This window comes from Macaca fascicularis, chromosome 8 (genome assembly GCF_037993035.2).
Source record: "Macaca fascicularis isolate 582-1 chromosome 8, T2T-MFA8v1.1".
In the NCBI taxonomy this organism is placed as follows: Eukaryota; Metazoa; Chordata; class Mammalia; order Primates; family Cercopithecidae; genus Macaca; species Macaca fascicularis.
This window is the reverse complement of record NC_088382.1, coordinates 61943203-61962360: the sequence shown is the minus strand read 5'-3', so window position 1 is coordinate 61962360 and position 19158 is coordinate 61943203. Positions and strand designations below refer to the sequence as shown.

At 41.0% G+C, this 19158-nt stretch overlaps 1 long non-coding RNA gene across 1 annotated transcript; it reads right to left on the bottom strand.

The window, feature by feature from the left end:
• Positions 1–805: 805 nt before the first annotated feature.
• LOC107130688 (uncharacterized) lies at positions 806–17614 on the bottom strand. The gene is made up of 3 exons (XR_001493142.3): positions 16907–17614; positions 7078–7175; positions 806–1348 (listed from the first exon to the last, which is right to left on the bottom strand). It is a non-coding gene; the product is annotated as an uncharacterized lncRNA (long non-coding RNA).
• Positions 17615–19158: the final 1544 nt, after the last annotated feature.

Sequence of the window (19158 nt, the reverse complement as noted above, 5' to 3'; positions counted from 1 at the left end):
ACACATATAACTGTACACTTTCAGGAAAATCCAGGTCACTTCTTGAGTGCTTTGCTGGTTAGAAATTTCTTCCACCACATACCCTAAATCATCTCTCTCAAGTTCAAAGTCCCACAGATCTCTAGGGCAGGGCAAAATGCCATGCCTTTTTGCTAAAGCATAGCAAAAGTGACCTTTGCTCCAGTTTCCAATAAGTTTCTCATCTCCATCTGAGACCACCTCAGTATGGACTTCATTGTCCATGTCACTATGAGCATTTTGGTTAAAACCATTCAATACATTTCTAGGAAGTTCCAAACTTTTCTCACATCCTCCTGTCTTCTTCTGAGGCCTCCAAACTGTTCCAACCTCTGTCAGTTACCCAGTTCCAAAGTTGCTTGCACATTCTAAGGTATCTTATAGCAATGCCCTACTACCTTGGTACCAATTCTCTGTATTAGTCCATTTTCACTTATAAAGAATACCTGAGACTGGGTAATTTAAAAAGAACAGAGGCTTAGTTGACTCAGAGTTCCACATAGCTGAGAAGGCCTCAGGAAACTTACAATCATGGTGGAAGGCAAAGGGGAAGCAAGACATATCTTATATGGCAGCAGGAGAGAGAGAGAGCAGGGGAAACTGCCATTTTTAAATCATTAGATATTGTGAGAAATCCCTCACTGTCATAAGAACAGCACGGGGGAAACTGTCCCCATGATCCAGTCACTTCCCACCAGGTCCTTCCTGGACACATGGGGATTACAATTGGAGATGAGAATTGGGTGGAGACACAGAGCCAAACCACATCAGTGCTTGAAACCCAGTCAGTACTTTATTCCATCATTTAAGAAAAGTGTGTTGGTTGCCTCCCGTGTGACTGTCCTGTCCTGGGTTCTGGGGAGACACATCTGCCTAAGGACAGAGGCCATTCTCTCATGGGGTTTACACAGGGATGGGGGCAGGGGAGGGGGAGGGCAACCCTGTCAGATGGGGCTAGTGACAGGAATGGAGGACGGAGGTCAAGGAAGGCCTCTCTCATGAGGTGCACCTGGTCAGAGTTCAAAAGAAACAAGAACCAGCCAGGCATAGACCAGGAGAGAAGCAGACAAATGGCAAGCACCAAGGCCTTGAAGTGGGAATGTGCTTGGGATGCTCAGGAACAATGCAGAGGCCACAGTGGCAGAAGTAGAGGACTTGAACGGGAGGCTGGTGGAGAAGCTGTCCCGCAGCAGGCCTGCTAGAGGAGCTGGTCATCACAGTCAGCACTTCGGATTTTACTTCAAGTGAGCACAGGAAGCCTCTGGAAGGTTTTGGTGGACAGAAGAGTGTCATCTTTTTGGAGTCACTCAGGCTTCAGATGAATATTAGCCTAAAGGAAGGAGGGGCAACATGGTTATTATAATTATTATTATACCATCACTGTGATTGTACTATCATTAATATTATAGTTATTTTGAGTAAAATGAAAAATTACATTTGGTGTAGAAATGAGAAGCTGGAATGGAAAGGTCTGAGCCAGTGCTTCTCTACCTAAGTGGACATCAGAATCCCCTGAAGGCCCTGCTCAAACACCTGCTCAAACATCTATTCAACCACTTGCTGAAGCACCTGCTCAGACGCCTACTCAAATACTCAAACGTGGATTCCTGGGCTCTGCCACAGGGGTCTGCCTTGGCCTGTCTGCAGTGGAACCAGCAATGCAGATACCTAACAAGCTCCAGGAGAATAGAACTGCTGCTTGTCCCTGTTCACACAGACCAGCCTCGTCTAAATGACATTGAGTCACACGTTGTACTTTCTTAATATCAATCATAAAATACCCTAGTGGAGAAAAAAAGGCGAGAATGTCTGTTTGGCTGAAGGTGATAATGAGATGATTGAAATGTGAGTAGTATTAAGTAACTGTTTGATTGGAGGAAAATAATAACTCCTGATGGATAAACATTGACTTACATTTTGCTAGTGCTTTGCACTTCAGAAAGAATTCATGATCTCATTGAATTCTTACAACTTAGGACAGATTGGGTTTATTTGGCAGACAAGGAAAGGGTGTAGAATAGAAAACCAATCTCCTAAAGACACAAAGATAATGAATGAGGAGCATGGCCTTGGACCCCAATGCTCCAGTTGACATTAAGTGTGTTTTTCCACTATACATCACTGCCCCTCAAGAAGGACAATGAGGATTGGTGTTACTTTTTTTTTTTTTTTTTTTTTTGAGACAGAGTTTCACCCTGTTGCCCAGGCTGGAGTGCAGTGGCATATCAGCTCACTGCAACCTCTGCCTCCTGGGCTCAAGCAATTCTCCTGCCTTAGCCTCCTGAATAGCTGGGATTACAGGCATGCACTACCACATCCAGCTAATTTTTTATATTTTTTGTAGAGACAGGGTTTTGACATGTTGGCCAAGCTGGTCTTGAATTCCTGACCTCAAGTGATCTGCCCACCTCAGCCTCCCAAAGTGCTGGGATTACAGGTGTAAGCCCCTTCACCCGACCTGCCTCATGTTACATTTTGACATAGAAAAAGGCCAACTGAAATTGTTCAACAGATACCATGATATTCTCCCTCAAAACTCTCTCAAAATATCTAAGTATATACTCTTTACTATGCAAACTCATTAAACACAAAACAAAGCAATGGCCATCTGGAGATTGTTGCAAACCAAAGCAAAACAAGGAGCCATCACACATGCTGGACATTGTCAGCGTTCAGATATGTGGATTTCACACTTTTGGATAGAGCTGACTACTTCTTTGAAACACTCACTATGAACACAAAAATAACCTCATGGTAATTTTTTTGTAGGAACAGTTTGTGTTGTAGGAAATGTTTATTAAAAGAATAAATGTAAGTTAAATACCTTACGTTATAGAGTGCTTCGTGATTCGAAAAACACTTTCTTTTTTTAAAAAAATTTGCTGTCACAGCAAGCCTAGTAAAAAAAGAGTATCTAGTAGTTTTATGATCATCATTTTACAGATGAGAAAGCCGAGCTCTGGAGGGCTGGCAGCCCGCTCCCAGTCACAGGAGCCATCTGTTGTCAGACATTGATTATTGTATAGTGGATTGACTGGGTGTAACTACTTGATATTGCATAAGATAATGCTGGAATTAAAATATCTTTTCCTGTAAAATAAATTTTCCTGTATGTATTAGTTAGGATTCCCTGATTAAAAGTAACAGGAACTCAACCTTTGTAAGTGAAAAGGGATTTATTGTAAGGACCTCAGGTAGTTCCCAGAATTGAAGGGAAGCTGCAGAACTGGCCTTTGGGCAGACTGGAACGAAGGGCAGCTCTAGAGACCTGGTAAGCAGGAATGAATAGACACCTTGACATCTGGGTGTGGTGTCCGAGATGGGTAGAGAGCGTCTGGTTGGCCTAGATAGGTCACCACTGATGGCAAGGGACAGGAAAAAAAAATGCCTTGGTTTACAGTGTTGGCAAGACTGAGGCAGTGCAGGGGGTTAAATCCCTAATGCAAAATGAGGGTGCTATGACCAGAAGAAGGAACAAACACGGGGCTGGCAAAATGACATCTGTCCACTCTTCCTGCTCCACAGCCCTGGCTTACTCTTAGTGATGCTGAATGCAAAGTAGCTGAAGCTAATCTGTGCAATTTCCCCATGCACCTTACTCCTAACAAGAGGGAAAATATGTGAATAAATGCAGAGTTGGGTAAAATCCCAAAGAACTTGAAATTTCCTAGCCAACAGAAATAACTGTTTTATAATTGTTGCTGTTTTCTTCTAGAGAATATAGCTATCAAAGCTGAATAGAACATTAGGAGCTCTGTAATTAATGGTCTGAATTAGGTTTGATTTTGTATTTAACCAAATTTCGAATGATTGAGGACCTGTGAGTTATAAATTCTGAGTTTAAAGGATAGAAGCCAGTTATTTCAGCCTGAAAATAATTTTCTACAAGTAAATCAAGGAAATAGAATTTGGGTTTCTGGTTTGCCTACCTAATCAGAAGTCAAATTGAAAACACTTTATTATAAAATGACAAGATACGATTTTCTCTCCGTGTTAACTATACCTCAAGTCCAGCTAGAATTTATATACTTGATATTAATGGAGTATATCATATACATTTCAGTTGCATTCTTTGCCAATGCCTATAGTTAATTTCTGCTTATATATGCTATTGTTCATTCAATAAATATTTGAGAGTTTACCTCATGCTAGACTCTATGTTAGGTACTGGATGCAAAGATAGAAGGTTGAATAGAACCATAAAGAGATCATAATCTGGACAGCATGTATGGAGAACAAACAATACATCTACTGATTGCCTTGTACATAATAGCACCCCAAGATAGACATGATTATTCTCTTTGCATAGAAAAGGTTATATCTAAAGTCTTCAGAACTGAAGGTTGCAGTGCTGGAATTTATATCCTGTGCTCCAAAGCTTGTGCTATTTTTTTAAAAAAAAGACTTGGCTTTCTCAAAGGAGTTAGATTTGTACCAATGGCATACACTTTGATCAGTGCTCTAAGATTGGACACACAGCAGTGGGGCCACAGTAGAGTGCATGATTCTTTCTTCCTGGAGAGATGGTGACAATTGACTTAGGCCTTGAAGATTATGTCACGTTGTGCCAAGCAAAGAGGGGAAGAAAAGACATTGCATCTAGAAAAAAACAATTTGCCAAAAAGAGCATAGAGACATAAAACACACAGTTTTCATGGAAGGACTAATAGCCACATGGTAGGCTATATGCTGTAATGAGAACCTGAGGATGATGCTGAAAAGACAGGCCAGAGCAGGTTCATGAAGGTCACAAAAGTCATCCAAATTAGTTTTGTATTCCCTGCATGCTAGCTTGGTTTTTAAGCAGAACATGGTCAGATTAGTGCTATATAAGATACAAAATATCACTGGCTATGTGGAAAATGGGTAGAAAGGGAAGATGTCGGAGTGAAGAGGAGCAGACTGAGAATAGTACAAAGGCTTATTGAGAAGGAAAGTCAAGAACAAATTGGAGATGCTGATGAGGTGGCGTACACTTGGTCAAAAGGGGCCTGAGGAAGGTGAGTGGGTGCTAAAGCCATCCATTCTTGGTCTGTCAGGAATATTGCCTAAATAAGGAGCAAGTGCATATTCCAATGTTGCTTGCTCAATTTATTCTTGTACTCTCAAAATACTAACTGTGGCTGAATGTGGTCATTTGGCAGGAATTATCAACTGATACTTTCATTTTCTCAATGTAAAAGATACAGATTATAAGCCTAGAGGACAGAGAAAGAGAGAGAGGGAAGGGAGGGAGAGAGAGACAAAGAGAGAGAGAGAGAGTATATTAGAATTAGTTTTCTTTTAATTTGGAATATACATGAATACATTCTCAATATCGACAGTGAAAAATAATCAAGTACTAAATTCTATGTATTAGTAACATAATTATAATCAAAACAGTGGTTATCAACAATAATGCACCTAATTTTACAACTTTGGTTTTTTTAGTTCTAGTTTTACAACTTTGGCTTTTTAAATTCTAATTTTCTAAAAACTATGAGATATAATCTCACAGATATAATTATATCTCATAGTTTTTAGAAAATATATACATTACAGAATGATATGTAGTCACCTAAGTACATATGTTTTTTCTTTTAGAATAGTATCTAATTCAGAGAAAATACAATACAACCTAATATCTTACCCAAACTCTTAGGGTAGACTAAGAAAGAGAATACTAAGGGAAGACAGAATTGTTTTCAACTGAGATCTTCCAGGGATTATTGAGGGTAGAAAAAGAAGATTAAGAACAAAAGAAAGTAGATGCCAAGAAGAAAAGAGAAGGGTGGCAAATATAAAAAACATGATTTTAAAAAATATTTATTTAAGCATCTTCACTTTCAGAACTATTTTCACAAAATATTTTTTCACTTTGTAAAATATATTTTATAAAATTTTTCATAGCCTAGACATCCTAAATCCTAAGTAGCATTTCACAATGAATAGGTCAATAGCGGAGGGAAAATAGACAACCTAAAATCACAAAGATGTGGTGAAAATACTATAGAAATATTTAAATAGCATCAACAGTGCTTAAATTAGATGGATATATTGCATCCATTTGACATCAAATAGAATCTTTCCCTCCCCACTGGCTGTCAACAAAATCACAACTTTAAGTCTGTTAATCTCTACGAAAATATCTGAGGCTATTTTTTTCTCATGGAAGTAGGCTGACATCTGTGAAATACAGGTGGTAGGTTCTTGTTGCATTTTTTACTGTGGTTTTTGAACATTTTAAATATTTAATAATTACATATTTAAATGATTGATAGTAAAAAGGAATATTTGTGCAGAATGATAAAAAATTTTAAAGAAAGAAGTTGAAGAGGATCTTCACATTGGTTTGTTCAAGCTTGGCATGACAGGCTCAGAGACATTCTGTGATCACGCAGCCTGGCAAAAACCACATTTCTCTAAATGCTCCTTTAATTCTAGAAAGGAGGACAAGCTTTATTACGTTTCGACACAACCTCTGAGATGCTTTTCTATGTGTTTGCTTGAGTGTGTATCACTGCATATGCTGACCGATAAGCTTCAACTTTTATTAAAATAAAAGGATGACTAAGCAAAATACAAAGTTCTCTTTTACTTCTACAGTATAATATAATGTGCCTAATATTTTCCTTCGCTTTTTTTACTGTTTAAACTAATGTGATTAAGTGCAGTGAAGATGTCAGAGAGACCCAAGTAAAATTTTTACAGATTTTTTTTTAATGTTCAAAACTTTGGTTGAATTTTTGATAAAAGATAAATAACAACTAATTTTTATATTAGTTTATTAAATAAACTAATTAATGGTTTAATTATGAGGTATTATAGTGGACTGTGCCACTGCACTCTGGCCTGGATAACAAAGCGAGACACTGCCTCAAAGAAAAAAAAAAAAAATCAAGGTTGTTATTTTTCAGGTCATATTCTGCCATTTTCAGTAAGATATAATGCAAGACGCCTTGACAAAATCTGACCAACAGAAAGGAGTATTTGAAGCCACTTTATGAAAGATTAGTACATAACTTTAAGTCTTCCTTAATATATAAAAGTACCATATTGTAAAATAAATTCTCCACCTACCATCTCAGGTGGTCCTGTTTAAACACAAGGCGAAAATGGTATTTTTCTGGTCAAATATTGGAGTGGCTTCCTGGTTCCTCAGAATAAATGCCAAAGTTCTGGAAAAGATCAACATGCCACTGACATCCTGGTGCTAGTCTGGCTTTCACAGTTAAGCCTGGGTGTTCCATACTGTTGAACACAAACTATTTCACAGAACACAAAAATCAGATAAGGTCATTCTGCGGTCATGATTGATTAAGACAATTTCCCTTTGTAAGAAATTCAGAGGTCGGGCGTGGTGGCTCACGCCTGTAATCCCAACACTTTGGGAGGTCGAGGCAGGTGGATCACGAGGTCAGGAGATCAAGACCATCCTGGCTAACACAATGAAACCCCTTCTCTACTAAAAATACAAAAAAATTAACCAGGTGTGGTGGCGATTGCCTGTAGTCCCAGCTACTCGGGAGGCTGAGGCAGGAGAATAGCGTGAACCTGGGAAGCAGAGCTTACAGTGAGCCGAGAGTGTGCCACTGCACTCCAGCCTGAGTGAAAGAGCGAGACTCCGTCTCAAAAAGAAAAAGAAAAAGAAATTCAGAAAGTAAGTGACAAGCTCCTGCACTCCATGAAAACTGACTCATCAAAGTTGGTAGGGAACGTTGAGACACCCACTCACTGGGGTCCCTGTCCCTAGTGCAGTGCCATATAATCAGAAAAAGACCTCTTAGCTCCTGGTTTCTCCCAAGGGGGTAAGGGGTTGGTTCCCATATCCAGCACCCCAACTTTCCCAAGGGGGCTCCCCAGAAGATCGACCACTGTCCTGCTATACTGGAAGCTCAGACAAGTCTACCACAGCTTACCATCCTGGAGGGGAGTGGAAACAGCAGCTCGGGCTGGCAATGACCACAGCTCCCCATCCCGCTCCCCACGGAGTGGTTGAACAAAATCATAGCTGCTTGCCTCTTCCTGGGAAGGTAAAGATTTTGTAGAGGCCCCCAGAATCTCTGCCCAGTCTGATTGATGGGGGTCATCTCCTGAACGAGGCCAGTCCATGAAGACCAGCAGAGGTGGCTGCTTTGTCTAATAAGCAGACACCAACACAAAGAGTCCAAGAAAAACAAAACACAAAGAAAGACAGCAAAAGAAGAAAAGAAATGCTCATGATCTCTAATTATTAGGGAAATGCAAATCAAAACCACAACAAAGTATCATCTCATTAACACCTGCTGGGATGACTATTATCAAAAAAACAAAAGACAACTGTTAGCAAGAATGTGGAAACTTTGCACACTGTTGGCAGGAATGCAAAATGGTGCAGCCACTATGGAAAACAGTATGGAGGTTCTTCAAAAACTTAAAATGAGAACTACCATATGATCCAACCATCCCACTCCTAGGTATTCAAAAGAATTGAAATCAGGATCTTGCAGAGATGTCTGCCCTCCCGTATTCATTTGCAGCATGATTCACAACAGCCAAGAAGTGGAAACAATCTAACTGTTGTTTAATCATCAATGGATGAATGGATAAAGAAAATGTGGCATGTCAGGCACAGTAGTGCATGTCTATAGTTCCAGCTATTCAGGAGGCTGAGGCAGGAGGACTGCTTGAGCCCAGGAGTCCCAGACCTGGGCAAAATAGCGAGACTCTATCTCTAAAAACAAAAAGAAAAAAAAAAGTATATACATAAACACATGTCTGTGTAATGAAATACTATTCAGCCTTTAAAAAGAAGAAAATTCTGCAATATGACACTATGAAAGACCTTGAGAGTGTTATGTTAAGGGAAGTAAGCCAGATATTTAAAGACAAGTACTGTATGATTCCACTTATATGAGGTATCTTAAATAGTCAAATTCATTAAATTAAAGACTGAAATGGTGGTGACAAGGGCTTGGTAATAGGGAAATGTGGACATGGGGATATCAACAGACATAAAGTTTCAGTTAAACAAGATGAATATACTGTAGAGATCTGCTGTATCACATCGTACCTAGAGTCAACAATAATATATTGTACACTTAAAATTTGTTTAAAAAAATAGATTTCATGCTAAGCATTCTTACCACAATAAAATGAAAAATTTTTGAAAAAAACATTTTTCAAACCACAAAATGACCAAACATCCCCCTCTCCTGGCTAGTATAAGTAACTGCTGCTTCTTTATAAATCACTGTGTCAGCCTTGCTTCTCATCTTGTAAGAAAAGATTAAGCCATCCAACTGTAAAATTGCCCCTGCCTCCTGACAGTAATGATCCTTACCAAAGCCCCATTCCCTGAAACCCTCTTTCAAAATCACCTACTCCAAACCCAAATCCTATAATACTTTCTTTTCATCACCCTCTTCCTGAGACATCCACGGTTTTCCACGGTGTTTGTTTTTTCTCGCCGCAACAAGCACGATCCACTTTCCTCAACCACAGATGTGTTCCTGAGGGTCTTTGGTAGTTCTCCAATAAGATGTAGCTGTTTGCCTTTTGCTATGCATACAAAAACTTTAAAAATAGACATAAAAAGAGGCTTTTGTGCTGAGCTTTTAACTTTTTTTTTCCTAGCAACCAATACATAGCACTGAGTGGTTACCAGGCACCTTCTATCTTAATTAACATGTCTACAAAAATGTAGAGATTTGTCTTTTTGTTCCATATGTCTGCTTTGAAGGTATTTGGCTATCTGTGGTTGCTTTTTGCTAGTATTCACATATCTATCAAAACACTAGGGTGAGGCTCATTATTATTGGTATAAATGTATTTTTCAAATTTTTCTTACTGATAGTTTCAGTTTTTGTGTGACTTATTGTTAGGTCTGATTTTTTTCTTCCTGTCCTATATGTGACTGATAATGAGCTTGGTTTTTTTTGTTGTTGTTGTTGTTGTTTGGAGACAGAGTCACTCTGTCACCCAGACTGGAGTGCAGTGGTGAGAATTCAGCTCACTGCAACCTCTGCCTCCTGGGTTCAAGCATTTCTCCTGCCTCAGCCTCTGGAGCAGCTGGGATTACAGGCACGCACCACCATACCCAGGTAACTTTCTGTATTTTTAATTTTAAATTAAATTTTAAAATTAAATTTTGATTAAAATTTAATAGAGACAGGGTTTCGCTATGTTGGCCAGGCTGGACTTCCTGGCCTCAACTGATCCACTTGCCTCAGCCTTCCAAAGAGCTGGGATTACAGGTGTGAGCCACACACCCAGCCACGAGCTTGTTTTAGGTGTAAGAATGAGAACTCTACCATTTCTTATTTTTAGTTTGTGTTTTTATTGTTGCCATTATCTTCAATTCGTGATTTCTTCACATGAATCTGTTTAGTCTCCTGTTCATTTTGTAGTGTTGGTTTAGTTAGTATCAGATAATGTAATCTGCAAATACATTTAACTAAGCTCAACCAAACCATAAACTATTACAATATGTTGAAAGCAAACAGAGAGAAGGTGATGCCCTTGATCCCAGATGTAGTGGATGTCGCACTGTTCTTTGGGGAGGCCTGGCAACTGTTCTTGAAAAGTGGCCACACAGGCCTCATGATGACACAGAGTCAGTCCTAACCGAACACTCTTGAAGTTCATTTGCCTTTCTAATACATGAATACATGCGAAAAAGTTCTAGTATTTTCCTCATGCACCCAAATCAAGCAGCATGTTGTCTTTTCATTGTATCTTTAGTGAAGGGCTAATTTTTTCCCCTCTTCTTGGACAGATACTTTTCTAAGAATACAATAAAAATAAATTACTAGGAAAGTGATTGTTTTAAACATACAAAATACAAATAAATTTTTGTTATTATAAGATGCATAAAATGTAAAACTACTGTGTTATGTTGTCGCTGCACATGTTCTGAATGCTCGCTCTGATTTCCATTCTGATCTCACTGCAGGCCAAGAGTCTGCCGGGCAGCACCAGCCCTGCACCTCCCTCTTGGGAGCTTGGCCTGTTTAGAACCCTGAAGGAGACGACCGGCTCCATGAAGGTAGGAATGGCGGCAATACTGTTTCCCCCTGTGTATCCAGTACCTGCCATGAAGTCTGGAATGGAGAGTGTCCTCAACAAATATTTGTCCAGCGAGTGAATGAATATTAGCAGGAACAATATAAAAGGACTGCCATTCATTCATTTACATTTATTGAGCATTATTATGTAGTAGACATTGGTCGAACTATTGGAGATAAAGCCTTGAACAAAATAGACTAAATCCCTGGTCTCATGTTGCTTATGGGAATATTCATTAACACTAAATGTTTATCCTAAATGTTAAGAATCAGGAATATGTATCAGGTAAATGTCTTTAAAAAGTTCATACCCTTTAGTCTCATTAATTCAGGAGAAAAATTCTAAACATATAGAAATATGTGTGTTATAGAAATATATATACAGAAACATATACTATGTATACAGAAAACAATTTATGCTCAATAGTAAAAAGTTTAAAATCTGCCACCTAAAAATCTGGCAGGCTAGAAAGGAATGTTTAAAGACAGTTTAAAAAGTCCACTTGGTAGAGTATTATGCAACTGTTAAATTAGATTTCAATCATACTGAAGTATTTGTGGATGAAATGGTATGTCTTGGGTTTGCTTCAAACCACTGCAGGAGGGAAGAAGGAAGAGGGTAAGTAAGTGAAGATTTAGATGCATCAGTGGCCTCTAGCCCAAACAGTGAACCTGTGCCTTTGCATTCTGACAGCAAATAATAGCAAAGCAGATACTTACATGGTGCCCAACACATGCCCAGCACCATGCTGAGTGTTGTAGTTATTTAGTTTTAATCTCACAAAAGCATGTTGAAGTTGGTACTACTGTTAGCACCAGTTTTCAGGGTAGGGAAATGAGGCACAGAGAGATGAAATAACCAGCCCCAAATCACACACTTGCTGAGTGACAGAGAGAGGCTTCACACTGGGCCCTGGAGTACATCCTATAAACTTCCACACACTACAGGTGTAACTACAAAACCCATGCCAGTGGATTTCCAGAAGACGCTTGGCTTCACCCCAAAGGTGAATGACAGCCTAATTCCTGTCAAAAGAGTACACAAGAGGAGGCTCTGAAATGACATCTTCATCTGCTTTTACCTTCCCATCAAATGTTTATTTCAAACCTCGCAAGGTCAACTGTTGTTCACGTCTCAAAATACTTGTACCTCCCTAATCCCTGTTGAGCAATCTCTGCTGGAAAGAAGTGTCTACGAAGTCCTTGCCTTAGGAAAGGAATGTAGCCCAGTGTTGATGACAATGAAGGTCTTCTTTTCTCTTTGACATTTAGCTTCATGGATTGTGACACATCCTTTTTCCATGTGCCACATCCACAGAAACGAAGGCGTCACTGTTAACAGAAGCATGCCATGGTCAAGGGCTTCAGGTGGCTTGGCTTGGCGTGAGCATAGTTTATGATGCTTCACAGGTACTAATCCACTATGCACACTCACCTCCAAGCTTGTACATATGCTATTCCCTCTGCTAAGACCCTCTTCTCTGTCTTCACCTGGCTAACTGCTAACGCATCATTCAGGCCTCAGTTGAGATGCACTTCTTTTGATTCCTGAGTATCAGTCAAAGACTCCTTTAAATTACTCTGGGCTTTCCCTAACACACATGGATTGTAGTCACCTATTTACCTATATCAGCCCCAGGGTGTGTGCCCCAAGAGAGGAGGAACCATGTCAGAAATGTTCACCATTGTAATCTGAGCAATGGCACGGTTACTAGCCTGTAATATCCAACAAAAGACTGGATTAAAAAATGCTATAAGGGTATCTCATTATGAATAGGATCCAGCATATCATTAGTATTCAAATGCTGCTAATAGCACATAACACTTAAGTAGCAACAAAGCCCAACAAGTTGTTCCTGATGCTACGTAGTTTATTCCATTTATAGACTGGGTATAAAAGAAGTTTGGGAAAACTAAGGAATTTATGAATGAATGTTTGTTAAATGGGAAAGGTTAAAAGATAGCAGGAAAACCAAATTAGGTTGTCTAGCAATACAAGATTATTATGTATTTATACAAACCCATTTTAGGGAAGTATTACATATGTTACCACAGAGTTACTCTAAGCACAGAGTTCATAGGAGAAAGTGATGGCAAGAGCTCAGATTTTGAGCACCCTTCTATTCATACCACACCAAAGAGTTTCCATTTTTTAATAGCCAGTGGTAAAAGGCATTCTGCAGGCACTCAGTGATCAAAAGACAAGGGAGTAACTTAGGGAGACTTATGTTTTTGTGTGAGGAAATGTCTGTACAGTGTGCAGGCAAACAAAGGCAGGGAGAACACTTTGGAAGCTCTTACAACAGTCTAGGAGAATTGATAAGGGCTGAATTAGGGCTGTTTCCTAAACACGAATGATTACCTCGCATTTTTACTGTTTTTTGTATGTAGAGTAAACATTGGTCTTTTTTTTTTTTCTTTTCAGTGACTCGTTTTAAAAGGAAAACTTATATTCTTACTACCACTGTAAGTAGCATGACAGTATTACTTGTCATAAGCAGAAAGTAGAAATAAAAAATAAACTCAGGAAAACAAAACCAGGCTCTTGAATCCTACCTCAGCCAGAGGCCAAATTAGAAAGGTTGCTAGGCTGCTAATCTCTCACACCACCAAGGTCCCTTCCCTTGCTGGATGCTGCGATCAGCCCAGTTAAAGAAAATGTTAAGTAATTTCAGGCAAACAGTATAAAAAGTGAAAGATATGAAAGAGAAAAGTATACATATATATGGCAGAAATCATGGAAGTCACAGAAATGGCAGAAAAAAGTTATTTTAAATAAATATATGGTTAATAAATAATGGTTAAGAATCTATAAGATTATGGGCTCCAAATTCTTTGACTCAAACTTGATTTAGATCATAGTTGAAACTAAGAATCATAAGTTTTTCACTAAGAAAACCTTGACAAATGCACTTTAACAATACAAAGTAACGGTTTATCCATTATTTTGTGTTTAGAAAGAAAGACAAGAGAGTTGGGCCAGCAGCCAGAGCCTGTAATCCAGGACTGATCACTTGAGGCTGCCAGGAATTTGAGGCTGCAGTGAGTTATGATCCTTCCAAGAAAAATATGAAGAAAATTACATCTCTAGTCACTCTATGTTTCTGTAGCTCTTTCCTTCTATTTCTTAATAACAACAAAAAACACTTTTCTATGCAAATGGAAGGTTTATCTTAGTAATTCCAAGGATTCATAACCTTAAGATTTTGAAACTATATTTTAAGCATATTAGTTGTAGAAAATTATTTGTTTCCTTAAAGTTATAAGCAATTTTTCTCAAAGGAGATTTATTTTAGTCAACTGTCATGTCATAGTGAACTACTAAGACCTCGTAGATTTTATTACAATTAAGTATGCTATTATTTATCAGCAGGTCTTTTTTTTTTTTGTAACTGAGTTAGAAACATCTAAAAGTATTCCCTTGTCCTTGCACAAGGTACTATTTAAGTAAAATATGTAAGTACTTTGACAACTTAGCTTTAATATATCATGAAAACAATCCTAGTTTTTCACAAACTAAAAGATAACACAATGTAAAGGAGAATACAAAATCATCTAAATCTAAATTCATTCAATCCTGTGTTAGTCAGTTTCCACTGCTGTAACATAAACTTATTTCTCACACTCATGGAGGCTGGAAGTCCAAGATTAAGGCACCAGGAGATGCCGGGTCTGGTGAGGGCCTGTTTCCTGGTTCTTAGGCGGCTGTCTTTTTGCTGTGTCTTTACATGGTGGAGTGGGGAGGCAGCTCTTTGGGGTCTCTTTCACAAGGGTACCAACCCCATTCATGAGGGCTGCACCCTCATGACCCAATCACCTCCAAGGACCCCAACTCCCAATACCCTCACGCCAGGGATTAGGTTTCAACATATGAATTTTCAGAGGACACAAATACGCAGACCATAGTAAACCCACTTTTCCTTCCTAATAAGTGGGTAAAAGTGCACTGCAGGAGGGCCTGGATTTCAGTCAGTTGAAGGGAGAAGTGCGTGCGCCACTGCCCAAGCGTCCAGCAGAGGGCAGGGCAGCTGCATCTGAGCGCCACTGGAGGGCAGGGCTGGAACAGGATGTGGCTGAGCCCCGGGCCGGGAAGAGCAAGTGCTGCTCCCCTGCAGAGGGGAAATCTCCTTCCTTACCACTAAGCAGATAGGCAGTGCCTGTGGCTGTGCAATCGCAGGGTTTATGCTTTTTAGAAGAGAGGACAGAATGTTGCTACAACGGTGGAATTGAACCGATTATGGTGAATAGAACTCAAGTCATTCTGGGGAATTGCTGGACTAATAAGCGAGTAGCTAAAGGAGAGCTAAGTCCCTATCAGTTTACTTATAAGAAAACTAAAATGAAGCTCAGCGCTTTCCTTACATGCAGGAAAGACGGGCCCAGACCATGGCCTTTGCCCCTTAGGTCGTCCTAGGGTGTCCCCTCCATACCCTCCAGCGACGAGGGACTCACAGTTCCTTTCCCAAGCTGCCCATGCGCATCCCCAGGGTCTTGTGCTCCTCTTCCTGGGGCTATGCCCCAGAGGCTGGCCTTGGCCCCCATCTGTATCCTTAGGCCAGAGGAGGACTGGCCCAGCAGGGGCTTTTGAGAGTCACAGGCTGCAGTGGTGCGGGAGGGAGCCGGCGGCTAGCGGAAAGCGAGGCCACCCGGTCCACCACTGCATCCTAGAGGAGCACTCAGAGAGACCCAGAGCTGGAACGTGATGCCTGGACTCCCTCACTATTAGGAAAGGTATGAGGCTAGAACAGGCATTTTAAAACAGCTTTTAGCTTGACTTATAGCTTCTAATTTGTACTATTGCCCCTGACCTCACAAAAGTCATGGAAATCGTGACAGAATCCGTCTCATAGGTTGGGTGTAATAATGGAAGTCTGAAAGGAGTTCAGAGAAGGGAAATACAAATAGTGAAAATGTGCCAGCAGGTCAGACCTACCCGAGAAGCAGGGCATCTGGGTCGAACAGCCCTAAAAGCAGAGCGCAATTCAGAAACAGATGGAGCAGTTCAGCCTGTGCCACATGCACTAGCTGGCTAAGGCTGCCGGAAAAAAGTACCAAGCACTGGGAGTGCTAAGCCAACGGACATTTATTTCTTCATAATTCTGGAGGCTCTAGAAGGCCAAAATCAAGGTGAGGGCAGGGGAGATTTCTCCCGAAGTCTCTCTCCAGGGCCAGTAGAGAGCATCTCCCTGTGTCCTCACACAGCCTTCCCTGTGTGTGTATGTGTCCTCATCTCTTCCTCTTATAAGGACACCAGTCATACTGAATTAGTTACCACCCATAGGACCTCATCTGAACTTTATCCATTTTTGTTTTGTTTTGTTTTGTTTTGAGATGGAGTCTCGCTCTGTCGCCCAGGCTGGAGTGCAGCGGCGCAATCTCGGCTCACTACGACCTCCACCTCCCAGGTTCAAGCTATTCTCCTGCCTCAGCCTCTGAATAGCTGGGATTACAGGTGCCCGCCACCATGCTGGGCTACTTTTTGTATTTTCAGTAGAGATGGGATTTCGCCATGTTGGCCAGGCTGGTCTTGAACCCCTGACCTCAGGTGATCCGCCCGCCACGGCCTCCCAAAGTGCTGGGATTACAGGCGTGAGACACCAATCCCAGCCTGAACTTCATCTCTTTAGAGACCCCCATCTCCAAAAACATTCACATTTTGAGGTACTGGGAGTTAGAACTTCAACATAGGAGTTGAGCGGTGCAAGGCCTGGGGAGACACAGCTCAGTCCATGATCCCGGCCTCAGGGAAATTTTACCCTCGGCATACGCAGCGGTTTCCGTTTCCATTCTGTACCCGTGGTGAAACTCCAGGTGTGGACTTTGTTCCTTAGGAGGAAAGAGCACCGCGTGCAAAGGACACTTACCCTGCCAGCGGACTTATATTCTGGAACCATTCCGTCGGTCTCTTCGAATTTCGCTGCAATTCCTAGATCTGAAAGTTTCTGAACAAAATGATAAAATCAAATTCCTGAAACTGCGAAACTGAAGACGGGCCCCTGGTTTCACTGCCATACAGGTTTCGTCTGTGGAGAGGGGGCCGTCACACAGGTTCTACCGTGATTTGCCCGCCCTTGGGGGACCCTCTTTCCCACCGCATGCGCCCTGCTCCAGCGCCCCTGCGGGTGTTGGGGGCGCGCAGGAGGCCCGCACTACGCACCGCGCTGGCTGCAGTGACGCCCCCTACTGACCGCCGTGGGCTGCACATGGCGCTCCTTCCACTGCCCTCCGGCGCGGAAAAGCAGTTACCATGGAGAGGAGAGAAGGAGAAAGAAGACAGGGAGGAAGAGAGAGACCTCTGCCCTGGGGGACCAAGGGGACACATGGGGCGCATTAACTGAGGGGCGGTGGCATCTCCGACGCTGAGACTCCAGCTGCCTCGGTAGAGAAGAGTGGAAAGGACCCAGCCTTGGCGTCATCAGACCTGGGCTCAAAAACGACTCTGCTTCCTACGAGCTGTACAATTTCAGGCGCCGCGGTGAACATTCACGACGCACGTTTCTCATCTGTAGCTTCACTGCCCCGTGCAGTGGCTACCGACCGCAGGTGGTCATTGAGGCTTGAAATGTGGCTCTCCAAACAGAGGATCTATAACTGTAAAATTCACAAAAGATTTCAAGAAATTAGCACAAAAAGGAAGAATGTGAAATATCTCATTAACTATTTTTATGTTGATCACATTAGAAATAACATTTTGGATATATTGGGAAAACACTGAAATTAATTCTACCGGTTGCTTTTACTCGTTAATGTGGTTACCTGAAAATGTAATACTACTACATGTCCGGCTCGCATTTTCTTTCTACTTAACAGCACTGATCTAGAGGGCGGGAGGGATGGCCATCTGTCCTGCGGCAGCCGGAACAGTCTTGAATGATGCCCAGTGCCCTTACGAAATCATCCAGTTTCACACTTTTACTGGGTTTTAAAAAAATTTTACAGCAGTACTAATAGGTGCATTAAAAGAATTGGAATGGGTTTGTGGACCTGCACTCCATACTTCCTGCTCAGTCGGCTACTAGTGTGTGAGACACCTGTGATCACAGAGGCTGACTGAGGTATGCTTGGTTCTGCCAGCACCTGCCTCTCCCTGACCCTGGCTAGTAGCAGTAGTACTCACACCTCCCTTTTACAGACACCTGCAGGCACTTGCAGATTAAAGAAAATTGTGCTCAGAAACTGCTGTGTTTACAAATAAGTGTGCATTCTGACAGCTGCAGCTTTTCTGTACATTGAAACAACACTGCAGCTGGTGTGGACACAACTGTCAATTATGTCTGCACCACAGCCAAATCCAAATCTTTTCTATGCCACAATTTTCTTGACTTAGTAAGATTCCTGTTTTTACCATGCCTCCGACTAAAATGTTTTGTATTATCATCCCCAAACACATTATCTTCTACTTGTCAAAATTTACCCTAGGCTAAGTGCTTCAACATCTGTAGAGAATTTTCTCAACTAAAAGTTATTATGGCCCATAGACTGAAGTCAGGGGAAAGTACCAATAATTTCAGGTTTATTAGCCCTAAATGCAACTTTGAAAAATACTGCTGGCAATTTTATTTTAAAAAACAAAATAAAAGCTGCATTAAAAAATAATATCAACCGGGCCTGATGGCTCACACCTGTAATCCTAGCACTTTGGGAGGCCGAGGCTGTCAGATCACTTGAGGTCAGGAGTTCAAGACCAGTCTGGCCAACATGATGAAACCCTGTCTCTACTAAAAATGCAAAAATTAGCCGGGCGTGGCGGCGCATACTTGTAATTCCAGCTACTTGGAAGGCTGAGATAGGAGAATCGCTTGAACCCGGGAGGCAGAAGTTGAAGGGAGCTGAGATCACACCACTGCACTCCCACCTGGGCCACAGAGTGCAATTCCATCTCAAAAAAAAAAAAAAGTTTCAGAAAAATACCAGTGCCATAGTGTTTCTTAAATGTCTAAAACATTAATTTAAACATTCAAATATATACCAAAAATAATGATTCTGCTTATATTATTTTAATGATATCATCAATATAAGGTAGTTTTAAGTATTTTAACATATGTACATATACACTATTTTTGGAATTAATATTTGAAAATAGTTGTTAATGTAATTATGAGTCTGTCCCTATAAT